General features: G+C 40.1%; 1 long non-coding RNA gene across 2 annotated transcripts in view; it reads right to left on the bottom strand.

Annotated features, from left to right (window-relative positions):
- Window positions 1-397: 397 nt before the first annotated feature.
- The window catches only part of LOC147149930 (uncharacterized), a 408789-nt gene continuing 395008 nt past the window's right edge, over window positions 398-14178 (bottom strand). The window contains exons 6-7 of one of the 2 annotated variants that reach the window (XR_015086294.1): window positions 731-825; window positions 398-475 (exon numbers count right to left, since the gene is read on the bottom strand). This is a non-coding gene — a long non-coding RNA (uncharacterized LOC147149930). Of the gene's footprint in view, window positions 476-680; window positions 826-14178 lie in introns of those variants that run through there. The other variant, XR_015086293.1, reaches the window with a different exon arrangement.

Here is a 14178-nt window from a genome sequence, read left to right as displayed (position 1 = left end):
GGATAGGCTTCAGCACGCTCGTGACCCTCATGAGGATAAATCGGTTCAGAGGAGGTATGTATGTATGTATGTGTGTATGTATGTATGTATGTATGTATGTATGTATGTATGTATGTATGTATGTATGTATGTATCTATCTATCTATCTATCTATCTATCTATGTATCTATCTATCTATCTATCTGTCTATCTATCTATCTATCTATCTATCTATCTATCTATCTACCTATCTATCTACGTGGGTGACTGATCTGCTAAAAATGATAAGATGAATCATACGTTTACATTCAACTATTGAAACGTTCATGTCTGAGTTTTATTTCAGACATTTAGGGTGTATGTGGTTAAGCCTGGTCCTTCATATAATTCTATTGATCGTTTCTCTACCTACACTGGCTGGTGCGTCATATCCTCCAATCCACAAAAGTCGTCCTCCTCCTCGAAAAACGATCACTCCGCTTCAGTGACCTGGTTACTGTAAGAGCAGGTTTTATAGATTGTACATTTAGTGAGACATCTCTTGGCGCTTTCACTGTACCTCCACACTTTGCTGTTTCACTTTAAATTTGTATTTGGCAAAGAAGCGGTTTTTAGATATAGGATTCACACAGAATAGAACAAGCTCGACACTAAACATCAACAGACAACAAATTAATGGCAAGCTCTGTTTTCAGTGTTTTAAAATAACTCTTCACTTTTAATAAAATAACCATTTTATTTTCATTTTTACCTAAAAACACTGTTGTGCTGGCTGGCGACCAGTTCGGGGTGTAGTCTGCCTTCGCCCGTTGACGGCTGGGATAGGCTCCAGCAACTCCCCCGACCCTGTATAGGATAAGCGGATTGGAAGATGACATGACATGACACTGTTGTGCTTTAAGTGCGTTGAATACGATTGGGAACACAAACATCTAATGAGGAAACCCTACTTTGAAACCTTAAACCTAGTTTGAAACCCTACTTTGAAACCCTAACCCTAGTTTGAAACCCTAACCCTAGCTTGAAACCCTACTTTGAAACCCTAACCCTAGTTTGAAACCCTAGTTTGAAACCCTAACCCTAGTTTGAAACCCTACTTTGAAACCCTAACCCTAGTTTGAAACCCTAACCCTAGTGTGAAACCCTACTTTGAAACCCTAACCCTAGCGTGAAACCCTAACTGTGTTTTAAACCCTGACCCTAGTTTGAAACCCTAGTTTGAAACCCTAACCGTGTTTGAAACCCTAAACCTAGTTTGAAACCCTAACCCTAGCTTGAAACCCTACTTTGAAACCTAACCCTTGTTTGAAACCCTAACCCTAGTTTGAAACCCTACTTTGAAACCCTAACCCTAGCGTGAAACCCTATTTTGAAACACTAACCCTAGTTTGAAACCCTAGTTTGAAACCCCAACCCTAGTTTGAAACCCTACGTTGTAACCCTAACCCTAACCCTAACCCTAGTTTGAAACCCCAACCCTAGCTTGAAACCCTACTTTAAATCCCTAACCCTAATTTGAAACCCTAACCCTACTTTGAAACCGTACTTTGAAACCCTAACCCTAGCGTGAAACCCTAGTTTGAAACCACAACCCTAGTTTGAAACCGTAGTTTGAAACCCTACTCCTAGTTTGAAACCCTAACCCTAGTTTGAAACCCTAGTTTGAAACCCCAACCCTAGTTTGAAACCCTACATAGGAAACCTAACCCTATATTGAAACCCTAGTTTAAAACCCTAACCCCAGCTTGAAACCCTACTTTGAAACTCTAACCCTAGTTTGAAACCCTAATCCTAGTTTGAAACCCTAGTTTGAAACCCTAACCCTAGTTTGAAACACTAGCTGGAAACCCTAACCCTAGTTTCAAATCCTAACCCTAGTTTGAAACCCCACTTTGAAACCCTAACCCTAGCGTGAAACCCTAACCCTAGTTTGAAACCCTAACCCTAGTTTGAAACCCTAGTTTGTAACCCTAACCCTAGAGTGAAACCCTAACCCTAGTTTGAAACCTTAACCCTACTTTGAAACCCTAACCCTAGTTTGAAACCCTACTTTGAAACCCTAACCCTAGTTTGAAACCCTAACCCTAGTTTGAAACCATACTTTGAAACCCTAACCCTAGCGTGAAACCCCAGTAGGAAACCCTAACCCTAGTTTGAAACCCTAGTTTGAAACCCTAACCCTAGTTTGAAACCCCAACCCTAGTTTGAAACCCTACATTGTAACGCTAACCTTAGTTTGAAACCCTAGTTCGAAACCCTAACCCTAGCTTGATAGCCTACTTTGAAACCCTAAACCTAGTAAGAAACCCTAACCCTAGTTTGAAACCCTAACCATAGTTTGAAACCCTAGTTTGACACCCTAGCCCTAGTTTGAAACACTAGCTGGAAACCCTAACCCTAGTTTGAAACCCTACTCCTAGTTTGAAACCCTTACCCTAGTTTGAAACCCTAATCCTAGTTTGAAACCCTAGTTTGAAACCCTAACCCTAGTTTGAAACACTAGCTGGAAACCCTAACCCTAGTTTCAAACCCTAACCCTAGTTTGAAACCCCACTTTGAAACCCTAAGCCTAGCGTGAAACCCTAACCCTAGTTTGAAACCCTAACCCTAGTTTGAAACCCTAACCCTGGTTTGAAACCCTAGTTTGAAACCCTAACCCTTGTTTGACACCCTAATTTGAAACCCTAACCAGTTTGAAACCCTAACCCTAGTTTGAAACCCTACTTTGAAACCCTAACCCTAGTTTGAAACCCTAGTTAGAAACCCTAACCCTACTTTGTAACCCTGACTGGAAACCCTAACCATAGTTTGAAACCTTAATTTGAAACCCTAACCCTAGTTTCAAACCCTAGTTGGAAACCCTAAACCTAGTTTGAAACCCTACTTTGAAACCCTACTTTGTAACCCTAACCCTAGTTTGAAACCCTACTTGGAAAACCTAACTATAGTTTGAAACCCTACTTGGAAACCCTAACCTTAGTTTGAAACCCTAACCCTAGTTTGAAACCCTAGTTTGAAACCCTAACCCCAGTTTGAAACCCTAATTTGAAACCCTAACCAGTTTGAAACCCTAACCCTAGTTTGAAACCCTACTTTGAAACCCTAACCCTAGTTTGAAACCCTAGTTAGAAACCCTAACCCTACTTTGTAACCCTGACTGGAAACCCTAACTCTAGTTTGAAACCCTACTTTGAAACCCTAACCCTAGTTTGAAACCCTATTTGGAAACCCTAACCCTAGTTTAAAACCCTAGTTTGAAACCATAACCCTAGTTTAAAACCCTACTTTGAAACCCTAACCGTAGTTTGAAACCCTAACCCTAGTGTGAAACCTTACTTTGAAACCCTAACCCTAATTTGAAACCCTAATTTGAAACCCTAACCCTAATTTGAAACCCTAGTTTGAAACCCTAACCCTATTTTGAAACTCTAGTTTGAAACCCTAACACTAGTTTTGAAACCCTAACCCTAGCTGGAAACCCTAGTTTGAAACCCTAACCCTAGCTTGAAAACCCTACTTTGAAACCCTAACCCTAGTTTGAAACCCTAGTTTGAAACCCTAACCCTAGTTTGTAACCCTACTTTGAAACCCTAACCCTAGTTTGAAACCCTAACCCTAGTTTGAAACCCTAATTTGAAACCCTAGCCCTAGTTTGACACCCTAATTTGAAACCCTAACCCTAGGTTGAAACCCTATCCTTATTTTGAAACCTTAAACCTAGTTTGAAACCCTACTTCGAAACCCTAACCCTAGTTTGAAAACCTAACCCTAGTTTGAATCCCTACTTGGAAACCCTAACCCTAGCTTGAAAACCTACTTTGAAACCCTAACCCTAGTTTGAAACCCTAATTTGAAACCCTAACCTTAGTTTGAAACCCTAACACTAGTTTGAAACCCTAATTTGAAACCCTAACCCTAATTTGAAACCCTAGTTTGAATCCCTAACCCTAATTTGAAACCCTAGTTTGAAACCCTAACACTAATTTGAAACCCTAGTTTGAAACCCTAACACTAGTTTTGAAACCCTAACCCTAGCTGGAAACCCTAGTTTGAAACCCTAACCCTAGCTTGAAAACCCTAATTTGAAACCCTAACCCTAGTTTGAAACCCTACTTTGAAACCCTAACCCTAGATTGAAACCCTAGCCCTAGTTTTGAAACCCTAACCCTAGCTGGAAACCCTAGTTTGAAACCTTAACCCTACTTTGAAACCCTAATTTGATACCCTAACCCTAGTTTGAAACCCTAGTTTGAAACCCTAACCCTAGTTTTGAAACCCTAACCCTAGCTGGAAACCCTAGTTTGAAACCCTAACCCTAGTTTGAAACCCTAACCCTAGTTTGAAACCTTAACCCTACTTTGAAACCCTAACCCTAGTTTGAAACCCTACTTTGAAACCCTAACCCTAGTTTGAAAACCTAACCCTAGTTTGAAACCTTAACCCTACTTTGAAACCCTAACCCTAGTTTGAAACCCTAGTTTGAAACCCTAACCCTAGTTTGAAACCCTAACCCTAGTTTGAATCAATACTTGGAAACCCTAACCCTAGAGTGAAACCCTAACCCTAGTTTGAAACCCTAACCCTAGTTTGAAACCCTAACCCTAGTTTGAATCCCTACTTGGAAACCCTAACCCTAGAGTGAAACCCTAACCCTAGTTTGAAACCCTAACCCTACTTTGAAACCCTAACCCTAGTTTGAAACCCTAACCCTACTTTGAAACCCTAACCCTAGTTTGAAACCCTACTTTGAAACCCTAACCCTAGTTTGAAACCCTAATTTGAAACCCTAACCCTAGTTTGAAACCCTAACCCTAGATTGAAACCCTAACCCTAGTTTGAATCCCTACTTGGAAACCCTAACCCTAGAGTGAAACCCTAACCCTAGTTTGAAACCCTAACCCTGCTTTGAAACCCTAACCCTAGTTTGAAACCCTACTTTGAAACCCTAACCCTAGTTTGAAACCCTACTTTGAAACCCTAACCCTAGATTGAAACCCTAACCCTAGTTTGAATCCCTACTTGGAAACCCTAACCCTAGAGTGAAACCCTAACCCTAATTTTAAACCCTACTTTGTAACCCTAACCCTAGTTTTGAAACCCTAACCCTAGCTTCAAACCCTATTTTGAAACCCTAACCCTAGTTTGACACCCTAACCCTAGTTTGAATCCCTACTTGGAAACCCTAACCCTAGTTTGAAACCCTAGTTTGAAACCCTAACCCTAGTTTGAAACCCTAACCCTAGTTTGAAACCCTAGTTTGAAACCCTAACCCTAATTTTAAACCCTACTTTGTAACCCTAACCCTAATTTGAAACCCTAACCCTAGTTTGAAACCCTACTTTGAAACCCTAACCCTAGATTGAAACCCTAACCCTAGTTTGAATCCCTACTTGGAAACCCTAACCCTAGAGTGAAACCCTAACCCTAGTTTGAAACCCTAACCCTACTTTGAAACCCTAACCCTAGTTTGAAACCCTACTTTGAAACGCTAACCCTAATTTGAAACCCTACTTTGTAACCCTAAGCCTAGTTTTGAAACCCTAACCCTAGCTGGAAACCCTAGTTTGAAACCCTAACCCTAGTTTGAAACCCTAACCCTAGTTTGAAACCTTAACCCGACTTTCAAACCCTAACCCTAGTTTGAAACCCTAACCCTAGTTTGAATCCCTACTTGGAAACCCTAACCCTAGAGTGAAACCCTAACCCTAGTTTGAAACCCTACTTTGAAACCCTAACCCTAGTTTGAAACCCTAACCCTAGTTTGAAACCCTAGTTTGAAACCCTAACCCTAATTTGAAACCCTACTTTGTAACCCTAAGCCTAGTTTTGAAACCCTAACCCTAGCTGGAAACCCTAGTTTGAAACCCTAACCCTAGTTTGAAACCCTAACCCTAGTTTGAAACCCTACTTTGAAACCCTAACCCTAGTTTGAAACCCTAACCCTAGTTTGAAACCCTAGTTTGAAACCCTAACCCTAATTTGAAACCCTACTTTGTAACCCTAACCCTAGTTTTGAAACCCTAACCCTAGCTTCAAACCCTATTTTGAAACCCTAACCCTAGTTTGACACCCTAACCCTAGTTTGAATCCCTACTTGGAAACCCTAACCCTAGTTTGAAACCCTAGTTTGAAACCCTAACCCTAGTTTGAAACCCTAACCCTAGTTTGAAACCCTAGTTTGAAACCCTAACCCTAATTTGAAACCCTACTTTGAAACCCTAACCCTAGTTTGAAACCCTAACCCTAGTTTGAAACCCTACTTTGAAACCCTAACCCTAGATTGAAACCCTAACCCTAGTTTGAATCCCTACTTGGAAACCCTAACCCTAGAGTGAAACCCTAACCCTAGTTTGAAACCCTAACCCTACTTTGAAACCCTAACCCTAGTTTGAAACCCTACTTTGAAACCCTAACCCTAGTTTGAAACCCTAACCCTAGTTTGAAACCCTAGTTTGAAACCCTAACCCTAATTTGAAACCCTAATTTGTAACCCTAAGCCTAGTTTTGAAACCCTAACCCTAGCTGGAAACCCTAGTTTGAAACCCTAACCCTAGTTTGAAACCCTAACCCTAGTTTGAAACCTTAACCCTACTTTCAAACCCTAACCCTAGTTTGAAACCTTACTTTGAAACCCTAACCCTAGTTTGAAAACCTAACCCTAGTTTGAAACCTTAACCCTACTTTGAAACCCTAACCCTAGTTTGAAACCCTACTTTGAAACCCTAACCCTAGTTTGAAACCCTGACCCTAGTTTGAATCCCTACTTGGAAACCCTAACCCTAGAGTGAAACCCTAACCCTAGTTTGAAACCCTAACCCTACTTTGAAACCCTAACCCTAGTTTGAAACCCTAACCCTACTTTGAAACCCTAACCCTAGTTTGAAACCCTACTTTGAAACCCTAACCCTAGTTTGAAACCCTAACCCTAGTTTGAAACCCTAGTTTGAAACCCTAACCCTAATTTGAAACCCTACTTTGTAACCCTAACCCTAGTTTTGAAACCCTAACCCTAGCTTCAAACCCTATTTTGAAACCCTAACCCTAGTTTGACACCCTAACCCTAGTTTGAATCCCTACTTGGAAACCCTACCCCTAGTTTGAAACCCTACTTTGAAACCCTAACCCTAGTTTGAAACTCTATTTGGAAACCCTAACCCTAATTTGAAACCCTAGTTTGAACCCTCGTTTGTAACCCTGACTGGAAACCCTAACCCTAGTTTGAAACCCTAATTTGAAACCCTAACCCTAGTTTGAAACCCTATTTGGAAACCCTAACCCTAATTTGAAATCCTAGTTTGAACCCTCGTTTGTAACCCTGACTGGAAACCCTAACCCTAGTTTGAAACCCTAATTTGAAACCCTAACCCTAGTTTGTAACCCTACTTTGAAACCCTAAGCCTAGTTTGAAACCCTAACCCTAGTTTGAAACCCTAATTTGAAACCCTAGCCCTAGTTTGAAACCCTAATTTGAAACCCTAACCCTAGGTTGAAACCCTAGTTTGAAAGAAGGCATTTTGGGGGAAAAAAATGAATATGAGATGTCGACAATGTGTAATCATAATTCATTATATCGAAAAATATTAAATGTGACAATATGAGGTAACAAGAAGCTCAGATGAATACTGCCTCAGGCTGGAATTGAACCCTGGTCATCCATGTCACAGTCACCTGCACTAACCTCTCAACTACGGTCATCTTGTTGCTGACAAGCTCTGATAACACAAAGTGTTAGCATCATGTTGAATGCTAACGAACATCAAAGGCATTGTTTGATAGGAAATGAGATGACCATGTAAGGTGTTTTTGTGAAAAAAAAAAAAAAACGACCATGTAACGTAAGGTGTTGTTTTATGAAAAAAAACAACCATGGCGTTGTGAAAAGGCGTTTGTGTGTAGTACAACCATGTATTGTAAGGTGTTTTGTTGTTTTTTTTAAAAAGGCAACCATGTTTGGTAAGGCGTTTTTTTTTGGTTAAAAAAAACGACCACATCATTTTTTTTTCAGGCCCCCTAAAGCAAATCAAGTGTGTTCTCTAAATGACTATTTTTGAGAAAAAACGAAAAAAACTACCATGTAGAGTGAGGTGTTTTTTGTGAAAAAAAAAACGACCATGTAAAGGTAAGTAAATGTAAGGCATATTTGGTGAAAAAAAAGACCATGTATAGGAACGCATTTTTAAATAAAAACAATTAAAAAGCGACCATGTATAGTAAGGCGTTTTGGGGGGGAAAAAATGACTATGAGATGTCGACAATGTGTAATCATAATTCATTATATCGAAAAATATTAAATGTGAAAATATGAGATGAACAAGATGCTCAGCTGAAAGCTGGAATTGAACCCTGGTCATCCATGTCACAGTCACCTGCACTAACCTCTCAACTATGGTCATCTTGTTGCTGACACGCTCTGATAACACGAAGTGTTAGCATCATGTTGAATGCTAACGAACATCAAAGGCATTGTTTGATAGGAAATGAGATGACCATGTAAGGTGTTTTTGTGAAAAAAAACCCGACCATGGCGTTTTTGTGAAAAGGCGTTAGTGTATAGTACAACCATGTATAGTAAGGTGTTTTTTCTTTTTTTTAAAAATAAAGCAACCATGTTTTTGGTAAAAAAACCGACCATGTATAGTAAGCCGTTTTTTGTGAAAAAACGAAAAAACGACCATGTATAGTAAGATTTTTATTTTTTAAAAGCAACCATGTTTAGTAAGACGTTTTTTTGTTAAAACCCTAACCCTAGTTTGAAACCCTAACCCTAGTTTGAAACCCTACTTTGAAACCCTAACCCTAATTTGAAACCCTAACCCTAGTTTGAAACCCTACTTTGAAAACCTAAGCCTGATTTGAAACCCTAGTTGAAAACCCTAACCCTAGTTTGAAACCCTAACCCTAGTTTGAAACCCTACTTTGAAACCCTAACCCTAATTTGAAACCCTAACCCTAGTTTGAAACCCTACTTTGAAAACCTAAGCCTGATTTGAAACCCTAGTTGAAAACCCTAACCCTAGTTTGAAACGCTAACCCTAGTTTGAAACCCTACTTTGAAACCCTAACCCTAATTTGAAACCCTAATTTGAAACCCTAACCCTAGTTTGAAACCCTACTTTGAAAACCTAACCCTAATTTGAAACCCTACTTTGAAACCCTAACCCTAGTTTAAAAACCCTAGTTGGAAACCCTAACCCTAATTTGAAACCCTACTTTGAAAACCTAACCCTAATTTGAAACCCTACTTTGAAAACCTAACCCTAGTTTGAAACCCTACTTTGAAACCCAACCCCTAGTTTGAAACCCTAATTGGAAACCCTAACCCTAGTTTGAAACCCTATTCAGAAACCCTAACCCTAGTTTGAAATCTTTGTTTGACACCCTAATTTGAAAACCTAAACCTAGTTTGAAACCCTACTTTGAAAACCTAACCCTGATTTGAAACCCTAGTTCAAAACCCTAACCCTAGTTTGAAACCCTAACCCTAGTTTGAAACCCTACTTTGAAACCCTAACCCTAATTTGAAACCCTAATTGGAAACCCTAACCCTAGTTTGAAACCCTACTTTGAAAACCTAACCCTAATTTGAAACCCTACTTTGAAACCCTAACCGTAGTTTAAAACCCTAGTTGGAAACCCTAACCCTAGTTTGAAACCCTAGTTGGAAACCCTAACCCTAGTTTGAAACCCTAGTTAGAAACCCTAACCCTAACCCTAGTTTGAAACCCTACTTTGACACCCTAACCCGAATTTGAAACCCTAGTTGGAAACCCTAACCCTAGTTTGAAACCCTACTTTGAAACCCAATCCCTAGTTCGAAACCCTAGTTTGAAACCCTATTTGGAAACCCTAACCCTAGTTTGAAACCCTAATTGGAAACCCTAACCCTAGTTTGAAACCGTACTTTGAAACCCTAACCCTAGTTTGAAACCCTATTCAGAAACCCTAACCCTAGTTTGAAACCTTTGTTTGAAACCCTAATTTGAAACCCTAACCCTAGTTTGAAACCCTACTTTGAAAACCTAACCCTGATTTGAAACCCTAGTTGAAAACCCTAACCCTAGTTTGAAACCCTAACCCTATTTTGAAACCCTACTTTGAAACCCTAACCCTAATTTGAAACCCTAATTGGAAACCCTGACCCTAGTTTAAAACCCTAGTTGGAAAACCTAACCCTAATTTGAAACCCTACTTTGAAACCCTAACCCTAGTTTAAAACCCTAGTTGGAAACCCTAACCCTAGTTTCAAACCCTAGTTGGAAACCCTAACCCTAACCCTAGTTTGAAACCCTAGTTGGAAACCCTAACCCTAGTTTCAAACCCTAGTTGGAAACCCTAACCCTAACCCTAGTTTGAAACCCTAGTTGGAAACCCTAACCCTAGTTTGAAACCCTAATTGGAAACCCTAACCCTAGTTTGAAACCCTATTCAGGAACCCTAACCCTAGTTTGAAGCCTTTGTTTGAAACCCTATTCAGAAACCCTAACCCTAGTTTGAAACCCTTGTTTGAAACCCTAACCCTAGTTTGAAGCCTTTGTTTGAAACCCTATTCAGAAACCCTAACCCTAGTTTGAAACCCTTGTTTGAAACCCTAACACTACTTTGAAACCCTAACCCTAATTTGAAACCCTACTTTGAAACCCTAACCCTAATCTGAAACCCTTCTTTGCAACCCTAACCCTAGTTTAAAACCCTAGTTGGAAAACCTAACCCTAACCCTAGTTTGAAACCCTACCTTCACACCCTAAACCTAATTTGAAACCCTAATTGGATACCCTAATCCTAATTTGAAACACTACTTTGAAAACCTAACCCTAGTTGGAAACCCTAACCCTAACCCTATTTTGAAACCCTAAGCCTAGTTTAAAACTCAACTATGAGATGAACAAGAAGCTCAGCTGAAAGCTGCCTCTGGCTGGAATTGAACCCTGGTCATCCATGTTACAGTCACCTGCACTAACCACTCAACTGTGGACATCTTGTTGCTGACAAGCTCTACTAACACAAAGTGTTAGCATCATGTTGAATGCTAACATCAAAGGCATTGTTTGATAGGAAATGAGACGACCATGTAAGGTGTTTTTTGTGAAAAGAAACAACCATGTATAGTAAGGCATCATGTCATCATCATCTTCCAAACCGCTTATCCTATACAGGGTCGCGGGGAGTTGCTGGAGCCTGTCCCAGCCGTCAATGGGCGAAGGCAGACTACACCCCGAACTGGTCGCCAGCCAGTCGCAGGGCACACATAGACACTGTCACTGAGCGGGAATCGATCCCACGCTGCCCGCACACAACTCAGGCGTGTGTACCACTACACTAGTATAGTAAGGCGTTTTTGGGAAAAAAACGACCATGTAAAGTAAGGCATATTTGGTGAAAAAAAAAGACCATGTATAGGAACGCGTTTTTAAATAAAAACAATTAAAAAGTGACCATGCGTAAGGCGTTTTGGGGGGGAAAAAATGACTATGAGATGTCGACAATGTGTAATCATAATTCATTATATCGAAACACAATAAATGTGAAAATATGAGATGAACAAGAAGCTCGGCTGAAAGCTGCCTCAGCCTGGAAATGAACCCTGGTCATCCATGTCACAGTCACCTGCACTAACCTCTCAACTATGGTCATCTTGTTGCTGACACGCTCTGATAACCCAAAGTGTTAGCATCATGTTGAATGCTAACGAACACATCAAAGGCAACCCTGATTTGAAACCCTACTTTGAAACCCGAACCCTAATTTGAAACCCTAATTGGAAACCCTAACCCTAGTTTGAAACCCTACTTTGAAAACCTAACCCTAATTTGAAACCCTACTTTGAAACCCTAACCCTAGTTTAAAACCCTAGTTTGAAACCCTAACCCTAGTTTGAAACGCCTTGTTGGAAACCCTAAACCTAACCCTATTCGGAACCCTACTTTGAAACTCTAACCCTATTTTAAAAACGTAGTTGGAAACCCTAACCCTAATTTGAAACCCTAGTTGGAAACCCTAACCCTAGTTGGAAAACCTAACCCTAGTTTGAAATCCTACTTTGAAAACCTAACCCTAATTTGAAACCCTACCTTGTAACCCTAACCCTAGTTTGAAACCCTAGTTTGAAACCCTAACCCTAGTTTGAAACCCTAGTTTGAAACCCTAACCCTAGTTTGAAACCCTAACCCTAGCTTGAAACCCTAGTTTGAAACCCTAACCCGACTTTGAAACCCTAATTTGAAACCCTAGTTTGAAACCCTAACCCAGTTTGAAACCCTAATTTGAAATCCTAACCCTAGTTTGAAACCCTAACCCTAGTTTGAAACCCTAACCCTAGTTTGAAACCCTAAGGCTAGTTTGAAACCCTAGATGGAAACCGTAACCCTAGTTTGAAACCCTACTTTGAAACCCTAACCCTAATTCGAAACCCTACTTTGAAACCCTAACCCTAGTTTGAAACCCTAATTTGAAACCCTAACCCTAGTTTGAAACCCTATTTTGAAACCCTAACCCTAGTTTGAAACCCTAACCCTAGTTTGAAACCCTAATTTGAAACCCTAGTTTGAAACCCTAACCCCAGTTTTAAACCCTCATTTGAAATCCTAACCCTAATTTGAAACCCTAGTTTGAAACCCTACTTTTTCACCCTAACCCTAGTTTGAAACCCTACTTTGTAACCCTACTTTGTAACCCTAACCCTAGTTTGAAACCCTAACCCTAGTTTGAAACCCTAACCCTAGTTTGTAACCTTACTTTGAAACCCTCACCCTAGGTTGAAACCCTAACCCTAGTTTAAAACCCTAATTTGAAACCCTAACCCTACTTTGTAACCCTAACCCTAGTTTGAAACCCTAACCCTAGTTTGAAACCCTAACCCTAGTTTGTAACCTTACTTTGAAACCCTCACCCTAGGTTGAAACCCTAACCCTAGTTTAAAACCCTAATTTGAAACCCTAACCCTAGTTTGTATCCTTATTTTGAAACCCTAACCCTAGGTTGAAACCCTAACCCTAGTTTGAAACCCTAACCCTAGTTTGAAACCCTCACCCTAGGTTGAAACCCTAACCCTAGTTTAAAACCCTAATTTGAAACCCTAACCCTAGTTTGAAACCCTAACCCTAGTTTGTATCCTTATTTTGAAACCCTAACCCTAGGTTGAAACCCTAACCCTAGTTTGAAACCCTAATTTGAAACCCTAACCCTAGTTTGAAACCCTAACCCTAGTTTGAAACCCTATTTTGAAACCCTAACCCTAGTTTGAAACCCTAACCCTATTTTGAAACCCTAACCCTAGTTTGTAACCTTACTTTGAAACCCTAACCCTAGTTTGAAACCCTAATTTGAAACCCTAACCCTAGTTTGAAACCCTAACCCTAGTTTGAAACCCTAATTTGAAACCCTAGTTTGAAACCCTAACCCCAGTTTGAAACCCTCATTTGAAATCCTAACCCTAATTTGAAACCCTAGTTTGAAACCCTAACCCTAGTTTAAAACCCTAATTTGAAACCCTAACCCTAGTTTGAAACCCTAACCCTAGTTTGTATCCTTATTTTGAAACCCTAACCCTAGGTTGAAACCCTAACCCTAGTTTGAAACCCTAATTTGAAACCCTAACCCTAGTTTGAAACCCTAACCCTAGTTTGAAACCCTATTTTGAAACCCTAACCCTAGTTTGAAACCCTAACCCTATTTTGAAACCCTAACCCTAGTTTGTAACCTTACTTTGAAACCCTAACCCTAGTTTGAAACCCTAATTTGAAACCCTAACCCTAGTTTGAAACCCTAACCCTAGTTTGAAACCCTAATTTGAAACCCTAGTTTGAAACCCTAACCCCAGTTTGAAACCCTCATTTGAAATCCTAACCCTAATTTGAAACCCTAGTTTGAAACCCTAACCCTAGTTTGAAACCCTACTTTGTAACCCTAACCCTAGTTTGAAACCGTACTTTTTAACCTTAACCCTAGTTTGAAGCCCTACTTTGTAACCCTAAACCTAGTTTGAAACCCTAACCCTAGTTTGAAACCCTAACCCTAGTTTGTAACCGTACTTTGAAACCCTAACCCTAGGTTGAAACCCTTACCCTAGTTTGAAACCCTAACCCTAGTTTGAAAACCTAACCCTAGTTTGTAACCTTACTTTGAAACCCTAGCCCTAGTTTGAAACCCTAACCCTAGTTTGAAACCCTAACCCTACTTAACCCTAGCTTGAAACCCTAGTTT

This window comes from Filicampus tigris, chromosome 3, assembly GCF_054856515.1.
Source record: "Filicampus tigris isolate MCC_2025a chromosome 3, RoL_Ftig_1.0, whole genome shotgun sequence".
In the NCBI taxonomy this organism is placed as follows: domain Eukaryota; kingdom Metazoa; phylum Chordata; class Actinopteri; order Syngnathiformes; family Syngnathidae; genus Filicampus; species Filicampus tigris.
This window is presented reverse-complemented; position numbering and strand designations above follow the sequence as displayed.